The 19209-nt window shown below is 36.5% G+C and overlaps 1 protein-coding gene and 1 long non-coding RNA gene across 4 annotated transcripts in view; one reads left to right on the top strand and one right to left on the bottom strand.

Annotated features, from left to right (window-relative positions):
* Positions 1–19209, bottom strand: part of LOC108003281 (prolyl 4-hydroxylase subunit alpha-1) — a 301958-nt gene that overhangs the window by 248410 nt on the left and 34339 nt on the right. The gene's annotated exons all lie outside the window — the stretch shown is intronic.
* On the top strand, positions 11664–15878 carry LOC133666128 (uncharacterized). Its single transcript, XR_009829817.1, has 2 exons — positions 11664–12576; positions 13074–15878. It is a non-coding gene; the product is annotated as an uncharacterized LOC133666128 (long non-coding RNA).

Here is a 19209-nt window from a genome sequence, read left to right as displayed (position 1 = left end):
CTCTTTCTATCTCTATTTCTCTTATTTATTGTATATGCTCGTTTCATTTGTCCTCTATCTATCTATCTATCTCTCTATCTATCTCTGTTTCTATCTCTCTTATTTATTGTGCATGCTCGTTTCACTCGTTCTCGAAAGAAGAATATTGAAAGGGAAGGGAGAAACCCTCGTTTCTTTCGAGGGTAACGCGACACGCACGAAGCTCGTCGAGCTTCTGCCAGTAATCACAACGGTTCTCGAGGAGAATGTGAGGATTCCAGGATCGAATCAGGGACTTGGAGAGTTCGTGAGAAAGGGAGGGAGAGTAATTTTTCGGGATGGTTTGAGGGAAACCGAGTAAGAGCAACGAGAAAATTGCAACGATGAATGCGAATGTATACGATTCGTAATTGGACGAAAATCAAGATATTATTGGAAAGCGAAATTTCACGTACGTTCACGAGTTGTTCGAATATTTCTTCGAAGCAGAAAAATTGTTGATATCTTTTTTTGACAGAGATTCGAAGATTCGCGTTTCTTGATCGCTATTTAGGGTCTCGTTCTTTAACACGTTGACTGCCGCGCGTGCTTCTAACGAAATTTCGTTCAAGCCACGTGGTGCGGCAAGCATATTCCAATACTTGAACCGATATTTTAGTAATGACGCCTCGCATTATTTATTTCCATCATTACTGTTCGCGTCCGCAATAGAAATATCGATAATAATAATTGCATTGATAATAGTTTCTTATGCTAGTACGATTAGAAAAGGGATCAAATGGTGTCGAAAATTTCGTATTCAACTTCTTTTAGGGAGGATTGCAAATGCTTTGATAGTTTACAAAATTGCAACAAAAAAAAAGTATAAAAATTAGAAGATTTAGAGAATTATTAGCTGCAAAATTATTAGGATTACCTTGTCGAAACCTTCAACAGAATCAACATAATATCACCGTTCGGAAAAATAATTCTATTAAGTATTGGAGTAAGTAAGTGCGTGCAAATTATGTTATTCAGATAAAAGACGACAACTTTTTATCCAAATTTTCCGGATCAACCTCAGCTTTTTAGAAAATGTTTTAAAATTGTACATTCAAAATAATTTTTTTAATAAATTATTTTTTTATTATTTTTACAACGATTTAATAGTTTTATTATATTAGTGGTATATCTTTCCAAATACCTACGAAGATTCTCCATAACTAGTCAAATAAGCGTCACCCGAATATGTCGATGTGACGCGGCAATCAACGTGTTAAAAACGAGGATCCGAAACACGTTCCCTTCGTGGAGCGAGAAACAACGTCGCAACGTCGCAATGTCGAAAGGAGGGGGGCCAGTCACACTTCTCTCCGTTCGAGCAATGTTTACGCGCAAATATTGAAAATGGAGGTCGAAGTCGAGTGGCGGAATTAAAACGAGTTTCGAACGACTTCGAATACGTGTAAGGTACGTGTGTTTGCCCTGCGACAACCTTCTTCCCAAAGAAGGTTCAAGGGGAGAAACAAACCCCCGTGATCGAATCGAGGATTGGAGTTAAAAGTTTTTCGAAAACGATCTTCGATCATGCACGGGAAAATGAAATATTGCAGAGTCTTTCGAAATAAAATTGATGAAGATTGAAAATTGGGAAAGATTGGGAAAGATTTTTATATCGATGAACTCTAATATAACTCTAATATTATTTAACAGTTGGAATTATAACGAATAAAGTGAACAAGCTCATTTCCCGAGCAAAATAATAATTATAAGTGATCGTAGCGATGAACGGTTATACGAATAACCATGTTGCCAAATTTATTTTTAACTTCAAGTCACTTTTTAATGCCCGTTCTGCTTTATACGTACAATTGCGTTTCTATAATTATCAAATAATAATAAATAATAATATATACGTTTTTTCGAATTCGTCTTATTGCAGAAATCTCGATGGTCAAAATTTAAATAATAGCTGAAGTTATGAATAAATTTTTACTTTAATAATTGTAGTGACAAACGATTATAGGAAAATGATAAATTATTCGAACATTTCAAGTTACTTTTTAATACCCATTTTGCTTTATACGCGCAATTTCATTTCTATAATTACATATAATAATATTTTTCGATCATGTTATTCCAGAAATTTCGAAAAATATCCATTTTTGTTTCACAACTCGATAAATAAATGATGGGCAAAATTTAATAGTTGAAGAAGAATAATCGCAAATAATGACAAATGGTTAATGAATGTTATTCGAGCATTTTAATAAGCAATTACTCAAAGTAATTTTAAGTCACTTTTTAATATCTAAAACTCTGCTTTATATGTGCAATTTCTATAATTACATATAAAATAAACACATTTTAAATAAATCTTATTCCAAAAAACGAACGCAAAATATCGTTTCAGAACTTGAATAATAAGCCCCCAACCAGCCATGGGCAAAATTGAATATTCCAAATTACGAATAATAACCCTAGATAGGTAAATGGAAAAGCGAATAAAAGTTAGTTCGAGCATTCCAATTCGAAATTTTTAACTGCAACTTACTTTTTCAATCGATTCAACACTCTGCTTTTACATTTGCAATTCCATTTCTACAATCACACATAGTAAACACAATTCTGAATCATCATCTCGTTCCAATCGCTCACACAGCTCGCCAAATAAAATCCCCAGAACCACTGGCAAAATTTACCAATCCAAATTACGACTAATAATCGAAAACAATTGTATAAATATATAAATACCAAATATAAACAGCGAGAAATATAAACAAATCTTACTTCGAACTATTTCACCGACCAATTATTCCAACCAACACCGTTCTTTACTTCCATTTACTTCTTCCTGCACTTGGATTAACCGACATTTACCTATTAACTTCCAATTTAAGATCCTTCCTTAAGAACTTCAACACTCCGATACAATAAAAACTAATACTCTCCCGAGTTTGTAATCCTTGACTCTAACTGAGCCATAATCGAGAGAGAGAGAACAATTGATAAAATCGGTGATCCTCGCCAGTTGGCGAGAATGGTCGCCCATTGTCGGAGGAGAAGGAGGAGGAGGAGCAGGAGGAGGAAGAGGAGAAGGGAAGAGAAAGAAGAGGAGGAGAATGAGAAGAAGAAAGTGGAAGGGGTGGAGGATGAGAAGAAAGGAAAGAGGAGGGAAAGGAGGAAGATAAAAAAGTGGAGGAGGAGAAAGAGAAGAGAGGAGGTAGGAGATGGAGGATGAGGGGCGAAAGATGAGGAAGGATGGAAAAGGAAGAGAAGAAGGAGGAAGGGAGAGAAAGAGGAGGTGGATGGAAAGAAAGGAGAAGGGAATAGAAAATGAGCAGGAAGGAGGAAGGAGGAAAAGATGGAAGAGGAAAAAAAGAGGAAGACAAGAGGGAGGGAGAGGAGAATAAGGAGGAGGCGGAGGAGATGGAAAAGGTGCAGGAGGTGCAGAAAAGAGAAAGAGACGGAGAAGGAGGAGGAGGAGGAGAAAATGGAAAAAGGGAGGAGGAGGAAGAGAAGGAGGGAGGGAGAGAAAGAGGAGGTGGATGGAAAGGAAGGAGGAAGGAGCAGAAAATGGGGAAAAAAGAGCAAGAGATGGAGGAGAAAAGAAGGAGGGAGAGAAGAATAAGGAGGTGATGGAGATGGAAGTGGAGGAGGTAGAGGTGGAAAAGGTGCAGGAGGTAAAGAAAGGAGAAAAAGGCGGAAGAGGAGGAGGTGGAGGTGAAGGAGGCACTTTGGAAACGTATTCCACAGGCAACAGAACGGTATTTAGCTCGCGAATGAGGCGCAATCAACAACGGAGGAACAGAGTCGGCCGGCTGAATTATTTTAAGTAGCAAAATGCTTATGAGTCGAACGCGTTCATGCATATTCAGCTCTGGCCGAGAAGCATGGATTATGCGGTGACTATTCGCGTCTTCCACTTCTGATTACTCGATAGGAACCGGGGAGTGGAGAGGAGATGTACAACAGGAAATTCTCCCGTTTCGAAATCGAACGGGAGAGAAAGAGAGAGAGAATTGATTTTCAGTGTTTCGTTTCGAATTAATTTGAATTAAATTTGATTAAATCGGAGAAAGGATTGGAGGATATTGATAGAAGTTCGAGTTTTTTTAAGAATTTGTTTGATTTCCAGTTTCGAAGTGAAAGTTACGAATTTTTAAATTTTTCTTTGATTGATTTATAAAATTGTAAAATTTTGATTTTTGCGCAAATCTTTCGTTACTGATCTTTCGAGACGATCAAAATTAGGAAAAGATGAAGAATTTTTGAAAAAATATCAAGAAGCAAGGGAAGAAGAAGAAGAGGCTCAAAGAACGAGATCAAAATTATGAATTTCTAAATCTTTCGTTGCCGATCTTTCGAGACGATCAAAATTAAAAAATAATTTTTGGAAAAGAAACAAGAGAGTCGAAAAAGAAAGAAGAATTACGAATTTCTAAATCTTTCGTACGATTTATACATATGTATAAAAATTTATAAAATTCTAAAAAGCCTGGTCTTTCGAGTCGATCAAAGTTGATAAAGAATTTTTGGAAAAATACCAAGAAGCAAAGAAGAATCGAAGAGAAGAAGAGGAAGAAGAAAAAGGTCAAAGAGCGAAATCTCGTTTCGTCGTGGACGATCGGAATGTTCTTGGAAATTGGGCGAATCAGAGGTGTCTCCTCCTCCTCCTCCTCCTCCTCCTCCTCCTCCTCCTCCTCCTCCTCCTCCTCCCCAATCCGCAAAGCTTGAAAACCGTTTCTCTCTCCTTCGAAAGAAGAAGAAATTTTCTTTGAGACCGGGGAAGCATTTAAACTCGTGTAAAACCTAGTCGAAGGTTTCATATGAACACGATACATCGGCCAATCTTTCTTCCACAAATTTCTTCGAAACTTGAAAACCGCGACGTTTCCTTCTCGAAACGATTCTCTGAATACGAGAAAGTAAACTGAAGTTAAAAAGAAAAGGAAGAGAAAAATTCTCGCTTATTCATAGAATTTTTAAAGATACGCCGATGTAAATATAAAGGTTCGACCAACAATAAATAAACGGGCTAAATGTAATAAAAATTCCGGAAAAACACGGAATTTTCAAATCGCGGCGAAACCGTCGCAACCGTCAAATATTTGCACACCTACGTCGCTTCGAGTTCGCAACTCTAAAGGAAGAATAAAAAGAAGGAGGGAAGAGCGAGAGAGAGGGGGGAAAATTGGAAATGAAAAGGAAGGGAGGGGAAATTAAACGGTAAATAATTCAAGAACCTCTTAATGATTCTCTTTTTCGCTCGAGGGCACACGTGAGCTTGCGCGGGAGGAAGCGAGAGGGCAGGAGAAAATGAAAAAAGAGAGGAAGGAAAGAAAGGAAGGAAGGAAGGAAGAAAGGAAGACCGCAAAAAGGAAAGAGAATCAAATGTACTCCGTGTGTCCTTTTATTTGAGCTCTCGCGCATGGAGAGGTGGTAGAGGTGGTAGAGGTGGTAGAGGTGGAAGAGGAGGGGAGGCTTGGAACCACTGAAAATTCCGGAATAGACACTCAGCCAAGTACTTGACTCGATTATGAAAATGTACTTTGCTCTCTCTCTCTTCCTCGTTGTCCGCAATTTCAACCTCTCTTTGATCGTAAATGTCGGCAGCCATATATATATATATATATATATATATATGTCCATACGATTAGTCAGCACTGAATTCATTCGCTTTAAGCTGTGAATCTTTGTGTAATCTTCCTCCTAATTTCTTAATTTTTATAGGAAAGCGATTTTGTGTTTAAAAATTCGGAATATGTAAATATTATTCTTTAGAAATTATCGTCTACGCGATCAAACAAGTTATTTAGAATTGCGATAACAAATAATCAACGAATTTTGCAGAGAAAAAAAGTGATTTTTTTGAATCTGTCTTATTATTTTATAATAACAAATAAATAAGTGCAATTTGGAAGCTTAGGAAAAATTTATTTTCGCGAAGAGAAGACTATATTATCATGGGCAAGTCTTCAAAAAATACCATGAAAGCAGTAATCGTATTTTACGATTGTTTTTCAGATTTGGCAGCCATCCTGGATCATTATACGAAGAGGCCACCGTAAACAAACTCAAAAGAATTTTCTCTTTCGATTAGCTAAAGAATCCGGCAGCGACCATCACAACGAACTAAATATTAGCTTCAATTCAGGAGTCTAACTATATCTGCATTAAATCTAACAAGTATACATCCAAGATAGAATTTACGTGTAAAAATATATCGAAGAATAATAAAAATAATAAATAAAAATCTATAGATTTCAAATAAATAATTTACAAAAATTTTAATATACCCGTCAAAAAGACGAATTTCAGTAAAGGAAAAAAGGTATGTAGTCAATATACGTAAATCTAATGTTAAATCTAACAAATATATATACGGAAAGTATACATCCGAGATAGAGTTTACATGTAAAAAATGTATCGAAGAAAATAGTAAATAAAAATAATAAATATAGATTTCAAATAAATAATTTACAAAAAAATCGCATTTTAATATACCCGTCAAAAAGACGGATTTCGGTAAAAAAAATGTATCGAGGGCAACAATAAATAAAAATCTATGGATTTCAAATAAATAATTTACAAAAAATTGCATTTTAATATACCCGTCAAAAGGACGAATTTCAGTAAAAAAAAAAAAGAGAGAAAGAAAAAGAGAGAGAGAGACGTGTAAAAGTCGGTCGAGAAAAAATTGTTACCCGACATTATCATTTTCATTTACATCTCACCTTTCGTTTCGTCCTTCTCCATTACCCTTCTTTCTCCCTCCCCCTCCTCTTTTTTCGCCACGACACGAAAAAAGAAGGAACGAAGAAAGGTATACGTACGTAGAGAGCGAGAGAGTTGGCTCCCTCTCTGGGGAGAGGCAGGAAATTGCAGGGGAGGAGGCGAGAATCCAGGAGTCGACGTTTCCCCCACCTCCTGCCGCGTTTCAACGTCGTTAGACGGCAAAAGTGCGACGAGAATCAGAAATGAGCAGAGCGTTCGAACGAAATTATAATACTGGCTTTGCTTAGGGGATCTGTCTATCTCTCTCTGGTTAAACTTCTTCCCCCTCTCCTTTCTTTGTTATCGATACGGGAGGGGGGAGAGGGGAGAAGGATCGACGGTATAAAGATATTTCGTATTCGAGATGGCTCGACGAAGGGGAAATTACGGTGTTACCCTGTTGTAATTGAAGCTTTCGTTTGAATTGGATTTTACATCGATCTCCAAGAGAGTTCTCAAGGGGCAAGTGGATGAGAACAAGTGATACGATGTATACTATTTCCAGTACCTGCGCTTGTTTATTTTTTCTTTTTTTTTTTTAATTGAATCAAGGGAAGGGGTTACGTCAATCAGAGACATAAGTATAAGTTTTTGTTTTGTTTGTGAATTCTGTGAATAGTGCAAAATAATAAATAAATACCTTGCCTTAAACTTGTTGAAGTTTGAAACAAATATTTTTTTGTCTAATAACCGATCGAGTTAATAAATCAACTCTAAGAAAAAAAAGGAAAGAAAAACAGAAAAAAAATTCGAAGAAACATTTCTAAGACATGCGAAATAAAAAAAAAAAATAGAGAAAAAAGAGAAAAAATTCAAATCGAGGAAACATTTCTAAGACATGCGAAATAAAAAAAAAAAATAGAGAAAAAAGAGAAAAAATTCAAATCGAGGAAACATTTCTAAGACACGTAAGATAAAAAAATAAAGAAAAAAATTCAAGTCGAGGAAACATTTTTAAGACACGCGAAATAAAAAAAAAAATAGAGAAAAAAGAGAAAAAATTCAAATCGAGGAAATATTTCTAAGACACGTGAAACAAAAAAAAATAAAAATTTAAATCGAGGAAACATTTCTAAGTCACGTGAAACAAAAGAAAAAGCTTCTCGTGCAAAGAGAAATAAAAAAAAAAAAATAGAAACAAATTTATGCAAAGAAATCGAGGTCACCCTTTTCTCGACCCTTGCTTCCCTTTTTTTCACGGCGTTCAAACGATCGGCTCGCGTGTCCTCGACTCGCGCCACTTGAGTTCGAGTGGGGGGCGCCACCTGTACGCGTCTCTCTCCGCGTTCCTCTCCCCGGATCGGACATCGATGCGTCGTCGAGCGAGTTTTTTCTCGAACAGCACGGTGGCGAGGTCGAGCTGCGAAGGAATGGAAAAGAAACAGCTGCAAGATCTCGCGAGTTAAAAAAAAAAAGAACGCTTTCTCGGGTGTTGAAAATTAACGAAGAGTGAGTTGGAGCAAGTTCAAGTTTCGTTTCTTCGGGCGAAATACATGACATATTCCATTCGTTGAATGAAGCGAATGGAAGAAGACGTTTTTTTCTTTCGAGAACGTGGAGAGATTTAAAATCGTTCGAAGATGATTGAAAAAAATTCGACGAACTTTAGAAGATTGAACTTATTAAAGAGAGATTGTTAAACGAAGATGAGAAATTTTAATAAAGATGATCGGATGAACAAAAGATCTTAGTCTTAGCGATCAATGTTTCCGTATTTTTGGAATACTCGTATCGCGCTCTACATAATTGTATTATTCCAACGAAGATCGCGAGGCAGCGAATAAATATCTCACGTAGAAAACTTGAAAAGAAATGTGAACGCGTTATTCGTGAACTCATCACGTTGCATAAGAAATATTATTATAATCTAAATTAACTATTTAACTATTTATTATTGAAAAAACTTGCGAGAAAAGATAAAATATACTATAAATACAGTGAAATATCAAATTAAAGCAGCATAAATTCCCGTAATCTGTATAATAATCGAAATATAATATAACTCGTTGGAAAGAAATCTGAACCCATTCATGAATTCCCGGTATTATTATTCCAACGAAGATCATCACTGAAATTCTATAAGAATGTGTCAATAAATACAATGAAATATCAGACTTGAAGCAGCATAAATTCCAAGTTTTACGCGGAAAACTTGGAAAGAAATTTGAAACGCGTTATTCATGAATTCCTGGCGCATAATAAGAATGCAGGTTCGAAAGTTTTCGAGAGCGTTGACGTTATTAATAGCGGGGAGTTAACGACCGCCGGCCATTTTTAATCGCCCCGCCCATCCCCGGAAACTTCCCTCATTTCCTCCACGACAATTTTCCAACTGAGCTAGCGGAAAACTTTTCGCAACTGACCTCGATGCGATACATCGAAAATTCGATGAACGAGAAAAACCGAATTTCCCGCGTCGAGAAAAGGCGGGAATACGTCGTATTTTGAAATTTCATTCTTTGTATCTTAAAATAAAAGAATATCAACTGCTGTTAAATAAAGCGGATGAGATTCTGAAACGTGTTTTTGTATTTCAAGCTTAAATAAAATAAGAAACCAGTTATCAATATTTTAAAAATAAAATTAAAAAAAATATCAACTGCTGTTAAATAAAATGGATAAAATTATGAAACGTGTTATTGTATTTCGAGCTTAAAGAAAATAAGAAACCAGTTATCAATATTTTAAAAATAAAATTTTTTTAAAATTCTTTTACGAGAAAACGTAAAATAAAAAAATTAAAAAATATCAACTGCTGTTAAAAAAAATAATAAAAAAATAGATGTGAACAAAACTATCTGAAACGTGTCTTTTCATTTGAGCTTAAATAAAATTCGAATTTTAAAAATTTCTATTTTTATCGATATTTTAAAAATTTTTTGAAAAAATCTTTTTATCTAGTAATGAGAAGGGAATTAAATAAATGATCAGTTTGAAATACAAAGTGGATATTGGAATATAGTGATAATAGAAAGTGATATTAGAAAATTAAAAAATTAAAAAATATTAACTATTGTTAAAAAAAACAATAAAAAAATGCAAATGTAAACAAAAGTATGAAACGTGTCTTTGCGTTTCAAGCTCAAATAAAATAAGAAACCAATTACCAATCATATTTTAAACATTTTTTGGAAATCTTTTCATGAGAAGGAACGAAAGATCAGTTTGATGAATATATCAAGTGGACAGTTGGCAATGAAGGTGATTTTTCGCGCTAAAAAACTAGATGTCTTTATTATAGATTGTAAAATGATTTGACCAAAAGCAATAAAGAATACATTCATCAAAGAAATAAATAAAACAAACTGTGTTATATAAACATAGCCTTGCTTTAAGCTTACTGTGTCGCACGAAGGACAAAACAGAATCGAAACAGCTACCCAATTCACGAATAAATACACAAATATACCACTGTCGCATATATAAATCTTTGCATATATATAAACTCAACAATCTTTCAACTCATTGATTTTTAATAAATAAATAAATATCAAACACTTGTTGAACGTTGTTGATTCTTTTGAATCTTTTCGATCGAATTTTTTTACACAGGGAGCACGCGTAATAATCGATGCATCAAAGAAATTTTTTCTCTATAATCGGAGAGAAGGTTAAACGGATTCTTCTATATATTTCTTCCTAACTGTCCCGTACCACGTTTTCTCCTCCTTCGATAGTCTTTCTCGTTGCACGTTCACTAATATCTCTTTACAAGTTCAGAATTCCTTCCTCTCCTCTTATTCCCCCCTAAGTACTTTTCAACACTTTTAAAAATTCAATCCTTCCAACCTATTATGACGTCCATCGATACAATTCTCGCTATTGAACACGATACAGATTTTAACCTCATAGAATTTTATTTTATTTACAGAATAAATAACAATAACAATAATAATAACAAATTTAACAATAACATCGTTAACATGGACGGATAGAATCAAAGATGGCGTCGAATCGAGGGGAAACTCGAGGAATCGGGTGCAGATTAACAGGTTAGGAAGCGGAAGTTGCATCGTTCTGCCCTATTTAGATACGAAAACGAGGGAGGATATCTCTCGAACGGATACGGTAAAGACGTCGTGGATGTTAGTTGTGATGACAGCTGGATCGAATTCCGGGTAAATTTAAATTCGATGTTTATATCGTGGAAGAAAAACAGAAGGAAGAATCGTGTTATGGGGAGAAGGGGAGAAGGGGAGAAGGGATTAGGATTCGTTGTTTCTTTCGAATATTTTGAAATAGTTTCTCCAACTTTCCAATGCTCGTGTTTATATTCCGTTGAATTGGAAAACTTTCTTTCGGGGAGGGATTAAAGTTCTTGGAAGAAGAAAATCAAAGTAATTTTCGAATTGTCCGGTTTAAGTCTCTTAATTGACTCTCTTAATTGACTCTTTTAATTTCGATGCAAGAATCCTTGATTTGAGATTATGAGAACAAGTATTTGATTTTTGAATTTTTTTTTTTGATTTATTTCGAAATTATAAATTAAAAGAGGAATTTCAAACTTAATATGAGTAATAAATTTCTCACCTACAAAATAATCGACAGATACATCTACGGATTGCCTTACGAGGCTACAGTAAAAATGCTATAAAATCCAATTATTAATATTGGATTCCTAAATAATCAATAATTATTGATCGAATGAATAAATATAAGTATAATCCTTTCGGCCGATTTCTTCACAGCGCCAAAAACGTGCACGATAACCGAGAAAGGTCGTCAGGCGGCAGCATGTTTACGCCTCACTGCAATCCAAGTGCTTTCACGGTGTTTACTGAAAGAAAAACTTTCCTCGAAATGGGATATTTATAACTTGTAAACACACTCGCGTTTAATTACATTTTAGAATCGAATAACATCACAGAATATAATAATAAATGTTAATAATACTGTCGCGTGAGAAACAAATGATGAAAACGAAATACGTTTCCAGAGAAAGATATACTCGATGTGTACGTTAATTCGAATCGCTCGTCGTACGTACAATACACGGCATCTTGCGCGGAGCCACTGTAGCCGGCCGTAGTTCATCAGTGGCATTTTACGCGGAGCCACTTTAGTCGACCGTAGCACGTTGGTGGTATTTTGTGGAGAGCGACCGTAGTCGGTCGTGGCAACGAAAGAATTAATCCGTATTTTCTCTGCAATAACATTACGAATATTTTTTCTTGGAAATATATATGTATATATATATATTTTACACAGTTTTACATAGAAAATCCTTGGAACGAATTGCTTTAATGTGATCTGCTTGATACAAACGCGTTTCAAACATTTTATCCGATGATTTGTGCGTTTCTTTTACGTATAATCGCAGCGTATGAAAATAATCTGTCAAGACTTTTTTTATTGAAGGATATCCGTCTAAAATACTTAAATTTCGTTGTTGTTCGCACAATAGTGGTACGGGAAATTTAATACTTGTCGAATACTCGATAAATATAAATATCCAGATATTCTAAAGAACAATCTCAAAGATAAGCTGAGAATATTGGAGGCCTTCTACTTTCAACATATCCAGCGTGGATCGTGAAAAAATGGATCGTATATTCCATATGTTAAATATTCCAGTGCAGAATCCAGATATAAATCCCATCGAGAATTTATGGGTTGAAATAGAGCGAAAAATTAAATAAATTTCAAATATCTTCAAAGCGGATGTTTAAAGAAAAAAAAATTATAAAAATATGAAATTCCATCGAATGTACAATAATTTTACAAAATCATAGTGATGGAAAATGAGAGAAATTATTACCATCAAACGTGATACAATGGAATATTAATGTTAAATAACATCACGTATACGAAGCGTTCGAATACTTTTCTAACCTATTAACAGTGCGTGTATATAATAAATATATTATAATTATTGCATAAATTGAATCATTTTCGAATTTTGTCAATATAATCTTGACATTTCCCTTCTATTATGTATCCCTCATTCTCTTAAACAAATTTCTTTAATATATCTATATATATTTCCTTCATCAAAAATTGCAAACGTAAGCTTTCGTTACCCACTGTAGGTACAGTCACACGTTTTAACAAATTTTGTGCGGATCATAATATTAGTTTATTAGAGAATATTTTATCATCAACGTAACGATTCCTATATATTTCAAAATCAAAATTTTGCATTGTTATGCAAAATTTAGTTACATAAACGTACTATCGCATAAATAGATGAATCATTTTCAAATTTACATAATCTTGACTTATTTCCCTTCTACTATACCCCTCATTGTCTCAAACAACTCTCTTCAATGTATACACATTTCGTTCACTAAAAACATAAGCGTTTGAATACTTCGATTTCACTGTAAATCTGATAATAGTGTTGCAGATGTTCCTCGTGGGTGAAGAGGTATTCGGTCGAAATGGAGGAAAACTCGAAGAACGGAAGCTCGTAAGCCCAACAAAATGGCATGCGGCGAATCTTTTCCAAGATGCATCGACCGAGAAGAGAATTCGACGATATGTCACGTCTTGATCCAAACGGTGTCGCCGTGGCAGCGAGAGAGAGAGAGAAAGAGAGAGATAGATAAACAGAGAAAGAAAGAGAAAGAAAGAGAGGTGTCCTCGCGGCAAACACGATGGAATCTCCGGCTGGAATTCGCCAATAAATGGAATCTATCCGATCCTTTTTTCCTCTCCAAGTGACATTCAGTGTTTCTCGAGATCCCCAGAGTTGATGAAAAAAAAGGCTCATGGATTAGCGAGGATTTATCGAGATCCCTTTTCTCTTCGAAAGGAAGGGAAGTCATCTTCCAAATCATTCTTTGAACATCGATTCGAAGCGTAATTTTGAATAAGTAGAGTACAAATCTGCACCAATTCCATTTTTCTCTCTTTCCCTAAGTAAACGAGATTTCTTTAACACGTCGACTGCCGCACGTGTTTCCAACGAAATTCTCCTTCAGGCCACATGGTGCGCCACTGTAGCCAAGTCTACTTTGCTAAATACTCCCACCGATGCTTTACTGACGCGAGTCGCTGTTGCTCACAAGAATAATCTGTCATATCATTTGTTTCGATCATTATATGAGCTGAGGTTTCTCACTTGTCTCACACAATTCGAACGTGTGTAACGAGCGGTATAATTGTTAAAATTTCTCCCCTGATTCTATTCCAATGTCGAAAAAAGAAAAATGGAAAAGTTATGGCTTAGTGAATCGTGCAATGGCGTATAACGGATAACTTTTTGTCCAAACCAACTTCTAGTCAAATAAGCGTTATTCGAATATAGATGGCGCGGCAGTCGACGTATTAAAAACGTCTATCCTTTATCTTGTTACCAAATCGCAGAGGTTAGATTGTATTAATTTGATCGAAAGAATTATAATAATCGCGAAGTTATAATAATATTATAATAATATCCAACTCGTCCACAGAATAATTCACAAATCCATCGATTCTTAAACAACAATTCATAATATCAACTCTTAATATCAAGATAATTTTTACCTTTCTTCTATCCTTTCTCCTGTTCCAATACTTTTCCTCATTCTATTCGAAACGATCGAAATGCCAATTTCCTTTTAAACCTAGCTTCGAATAACGTAGAATCGAAGATTTTTACCTGTTCGAAAGGAAGGAAGGAAGGAAGGAAACGGGCGCTGGATGATTTCCGAGCAGATCCCTGATCCGCTCGAAACCTAATTGCCCTCGTCAAATATTTGCCAGCGCCCGTTTTTCTTCCCGTTTCCCGACGCTAATTAAATACACGAATCACGGTGTAACCGCGCGGTTTACATAACGGGAAATCGGGCGAAAATCGGTGCTCGCCTGTTTGGACGAACGGCGAACAGACAGAGAGAGAGATAGAGAGACAGAGTTTGAACAACGCTAGCGTAACGCGAACGTCATACAGAAATCGTCTGATTTGGAAACTGAAACTTCCCTCTCTCCTTCCCTCTCTCGAATAAGAAGAGAGATTTGAGGAAAAGAGATCGAAAAGAAATTTGTTCAAGATCGTTTTTTCCCCTTCGCCTCGTAAAGACGAATTTAAACGGGCGTGGAAATTTCTGTTCTGAAGTAGCTTTTTTCATAGTTTCACTTGAACTTGAATCTCGAGAGAAAGAGAGAGAGAAAAAAGTTATTTGTTCAAGGTCGTTCTTTTCGCCGTTTGGCAAACTTAAAAAGGCATTGGAGCGCGAGTGAAGTGGAAATTTGTTCAAGGTCGCTTTTTTCCGGCAAATCTCTCTCTTTCTTTAAGTTTCAAGTCTCGAGAGAGAGAGAGAGAGAGATGTAGAGACTTTTGAAGCGAGTGATACAGTGGAAATTCCTTTCTTTCCTTCAAGTTCATAAACAAACTTATAAACTCTGTAATTTTTACAATAATCCCTTTCCCCTTCTTTCCTTTTTCTTCCTCTTTTCTCCTCTCCTCGCAATTACAACTTATTAAAATCGTATCCCATCCGTGACTCGTCCGAAGAATATTCTACACAGAGATATATATTCGGACACGAAACAGAGAAAATGCGCTCTTGTCTTGTATTTCCGAGAGAAAGAGAGAGAAAGGAAACGGCGTTCAGAACGGACGTTTGGAAAGCATTGCGGAGGGAGAGGGAAGGGAGAGGGGGGTCGTAGCCGCGCGCATCAGGCGCGGAACTCGAGAGAGTTTATCGGGCGCGAAAGGGCAGTCGGTCCGACTTCTCGCGCTCCGACTAGAAGTGTATAGGCGAAGCTAGAGAACCTATTATACGCGCTATACCCCGAGAACGACGATTTTACAACCGATTAAACTTCGGCTCATTGGATATTACGCCGGCGTCTCCCCTTGCGACGGTGTTAACTGGAAAAGCCAACGTATGCTCTCTCCTTTGGGAGATACCCGTTCTCCCCTCCCTCCCGCACGGAAACTCGGCTCCTCGCTTTCCTCGCGTAAATATTCCAAAATGGAATGATCGAATTTTCGAAACGAAGGAAAATAGTTGTGCAAAATAGTTTTTTGTATGCACGTGTATTTTCACCTTTTCTTCTTTTCACTGAAATTTTATTTGTGGTTTTATTATTCAACGTTGCCAGCAACACCACTATTTCATAGTTGATACCTATTTGTATTTCTTCGATACACATACTTCCATTGTTTTGTAAACAAATATGCGCAATTACGTATAATTAAATATATTCATTCAGTCAAACCCGCACACTTTTATTTACTGTTTTCACTGCCCAGTCAATATACCTTTTTTTTTGTACCGTCTCTTTGACATTTTATTTTAAAATGAAATTTTTTTTTGTAAATTATTTACTTGAAATCTATAGATTTTTATTTATTTTTATTGTCTTCGATATATTTTTACATATTTAAAAAAATATGAAAAATGGGAAAAATTGTTTCTTCGAAGAAACGAACGAAAGAGATGGTGGCAAGAAGATTAACGTATAGCATTCTCGATTCTCCTTGAAATTTTCTCTCCAAGAAGAAAAAGAAGAAGAAGGAAAAGAAAGAGATATTCCGAAAAACTCTCTTAACAACTTGTATCCTCTCTTCTCTTCGACTCATGTGTTTTTGTAACCACGTTCACCAATGTTTCAACTTTTCTTCCCCTCCCGCCCCCCCGTCACCTATCAATTAAACACGTGGCCGGTTTTAATTAATCACTCGAAGAAATCTCGAATCATCGTTATCATCAATCGTATCGACGATAAATCGGGATAAATCGATCATTGGGACGACAAAAAGGGGGGGGGGAGATCAGGGTGATGCAAGGGGAGCAGATTTGAAGAGAGTTTTCAACTACTGAAAATTTCGTGTGCTCGAGAATCTCGGCCATTTAAGGACCCTTCCCTCCCTCCCCTCCCCGTTTCCCGCGGATTTAACGCGATACAATGGAGGGGGGAGGGGGGCTGTTACCACCAGAAATATGGAAATCGTAGCAATGGTAAAATCGCGCGCTTAATTAAATACAATTTCAATGTTTCAACGGGTTGAAACCTGCCTCCTCCCCCTCCCCTCCCTTATTCGCCCTTCGAGCGGTCTAATGCAAAATATATCATTTCAATTTGTATGCAAATTAACGCGTGTATTTTGATTATATCAACCCGACGTTTATTACCGCGTCGCGCGACTGCAATTTGTACACCTTTTCCCCCCCCTCCTCTCCTCCCACTCTTTTATTTTCTTCCCTGTACCACTATACGCCCACCCTCGCTCCCCGTTAAACTCGCTGTCTGTTTTTCCGGTTCTCTCTGCCCCTCCCCTCTTCTCACTCTCTCTCTCTCTCTCTCCCTCTCTCTGGCCGTTCGTTTAATAAATGTTAATTAGAGCGCTTTTTAATTACATTAATGCAGTCGACGATCCGAGGGAGGAAGGAAGAAAGGGAGGGAGGGAGAGAGAGGAAGGCGACATCCAATTGCACGAACCGATTTTAATTTATACAATTACCAACGAATTCCATCGGCTGTGGCCGCGTCCACGGATCGCAGATTTCCCGCGTTTCTTTCCTCTCCTTCTCCTTTTTCTTCTTTTTCTTTTTTTAGTTAATTCCATTTCATCTTCGTAATTTCCAGGAGAGAGGGAGAGAGAGAAGAAAGGTGTATAAAAAGGAAGAGAGAAAGGGGGAGAGAAGGAGAGGTGATATTTGGGATTTTCCGCTGAGGAGTAACGCAACGAGCGCAATTAAAAGGAGAGAAAGGGGGAGGGGGTTATGGAGGAGCCGAGACGTTGTTGGCGGAAACACACGGCAGGCCGCTATTTGCGCTAGAACGTTAATAAGCGTGTATGTATCCCGTGCTGGGAACGCGCGTTTCCTCCTCCTCTCCTCTCTTTAATAACACTCTGTTTACTCGACCTCGAAATATTAATTCGAGGGAGTCATAATCGATCGTGAAGGTGGGATGTGATCGCAAAGGAGAATTCCTCTCGACGGGTTGATAAAAATTGGGATTTGAAAGATCGATGTTTAGAAGTTATGGAAACGTGGTGTAATTTAATGGTAGCGAGTTTGTTTGTAAAAGAGTTTTATGTAGTGATATTTTTCTATCGATTTTATTCTTCCTTAATACGTTGATTGCCACGCCATCTATATTTAGGTGATGCTTATTTGATTAATTACGATTTTGGTAGATAGTATTTGGAAAGATATTTCATGGGATGTAATAAAACTATCGAATTGTTGTGAAAGTAATACAAGAATGATTTATTTAAAAAAATTATTTGGAATTGATATTAATAAAATTAGAATTCCAATTTCTCAAACTGTATTTAATGATTTATGCATTATATAAATAATAAAATTCAAGATTTATGAATATTATTATGGAATATTTTATATTCATTCTTTAAAAAGATCAATATTCTGTATAAAGCTGAGGTTTGGACAAAAAGCTGTTGTCCGCTACACATCTGTTGTATGATTCACTAAGCCATTCCATTTTTCTTTTTTCGACATTGGAACAGAATCAGGGGAGAAATTTTAATAATTATACCGCTCGTTACTCGACAAACGTTCGAACTGTTCGTGTAAAATGGTGACAGAAGTAACAAGTGAGAAACCTCAGTTCATGTAATGACGAAACAAATAACGTGGCAGATTATTCTTGCGAGTAATAGCGACTCGCGTTAATAAAATATCGATGGGAGTACAGAATATGTTTGGCTACAGTGGCGCACCACGTGGCCTGAAAAAGAATTTCGTCAGAAACACGCGTGGCAGTCAACGTGTTAAACGTATCGAGTGTTTTTTCGGTATAAAATGAAACGTGCTTATCCATATCGTAACCAGAGGGATTATTCTTTGAACGAATGTACAAAATGTGTACCTAGCACAATTGTATCTGTATCAATCGATTGCGCACAGTTCCAAGAGACGAAATAAACATGTAACACCGATTCTTAATCATAATCACGAATCTTTGAGAATCGAATTTAATGTTTTATCCTCCCATCGCGCGATTCGTTCCATCCAATATATCAAGTCATTTTTTTCAAATTTATTTTAAAGAATTTTAACTTATGACACGATCTTGAAATTATAGGAAATTAATAATACGAATAGAATGAAGAAAGAAAGAAAAAAAAATATTAATCAAAAAGGAAAGAAGTTTACACGAGATTAAAATTACGGAGATTATGGATTGAAATTTCTTCGATTCGTCTCGAGTTTTTCCACTTTGGAAAGAGAGAGGGAGAAGAAGAAAAGAAGAGAGCGTTTTCGCGCGGAAAATGGAAATGGCAAGGAGCGAGCAGGAAAAAAATGAAAATAAAATAAGAAAGGAAGGTTTCGTGTCAGGGCGGATCGAAAAGGTGAATTTATCGGCGGGCTCACGCGAGCCTCCAACGCTTCGAGATCAAAGAGCGGATATGACTTAAGTGCTTTTTATCAAGGGAATAGTGTAGAGATACGTGTGACGCGAAGGCGATGCTCTCTATACGTCGATCCTCGAGATTAGAAGGCAAGCACGGTGACGTCCAAGGTCCTGTTGGACACTTTCGTGCGTTGATTTTTGCGCTACCGATCCCGCCTC

The sequence above is a fragment of the Apis cerana genome, linkage group LG5 (genome assembly GCF_029169275.1).
Source record: "Apis cerana isolate GH-2021 linkage group LG5, AcerK_1.0, whole genome shotgun sequence".
In the NCBI taxonomy this organism is placed as follows: Eukaryota; Metazoa; Arthropoda; class Insecta; order Hymenoptera; family Apidae; genus Apis; species Apis cerana.
Note: the sequence above shows the minus strand (reverse complement) of the source record. Positions and strands in the feature narration are given on the sequence as shown.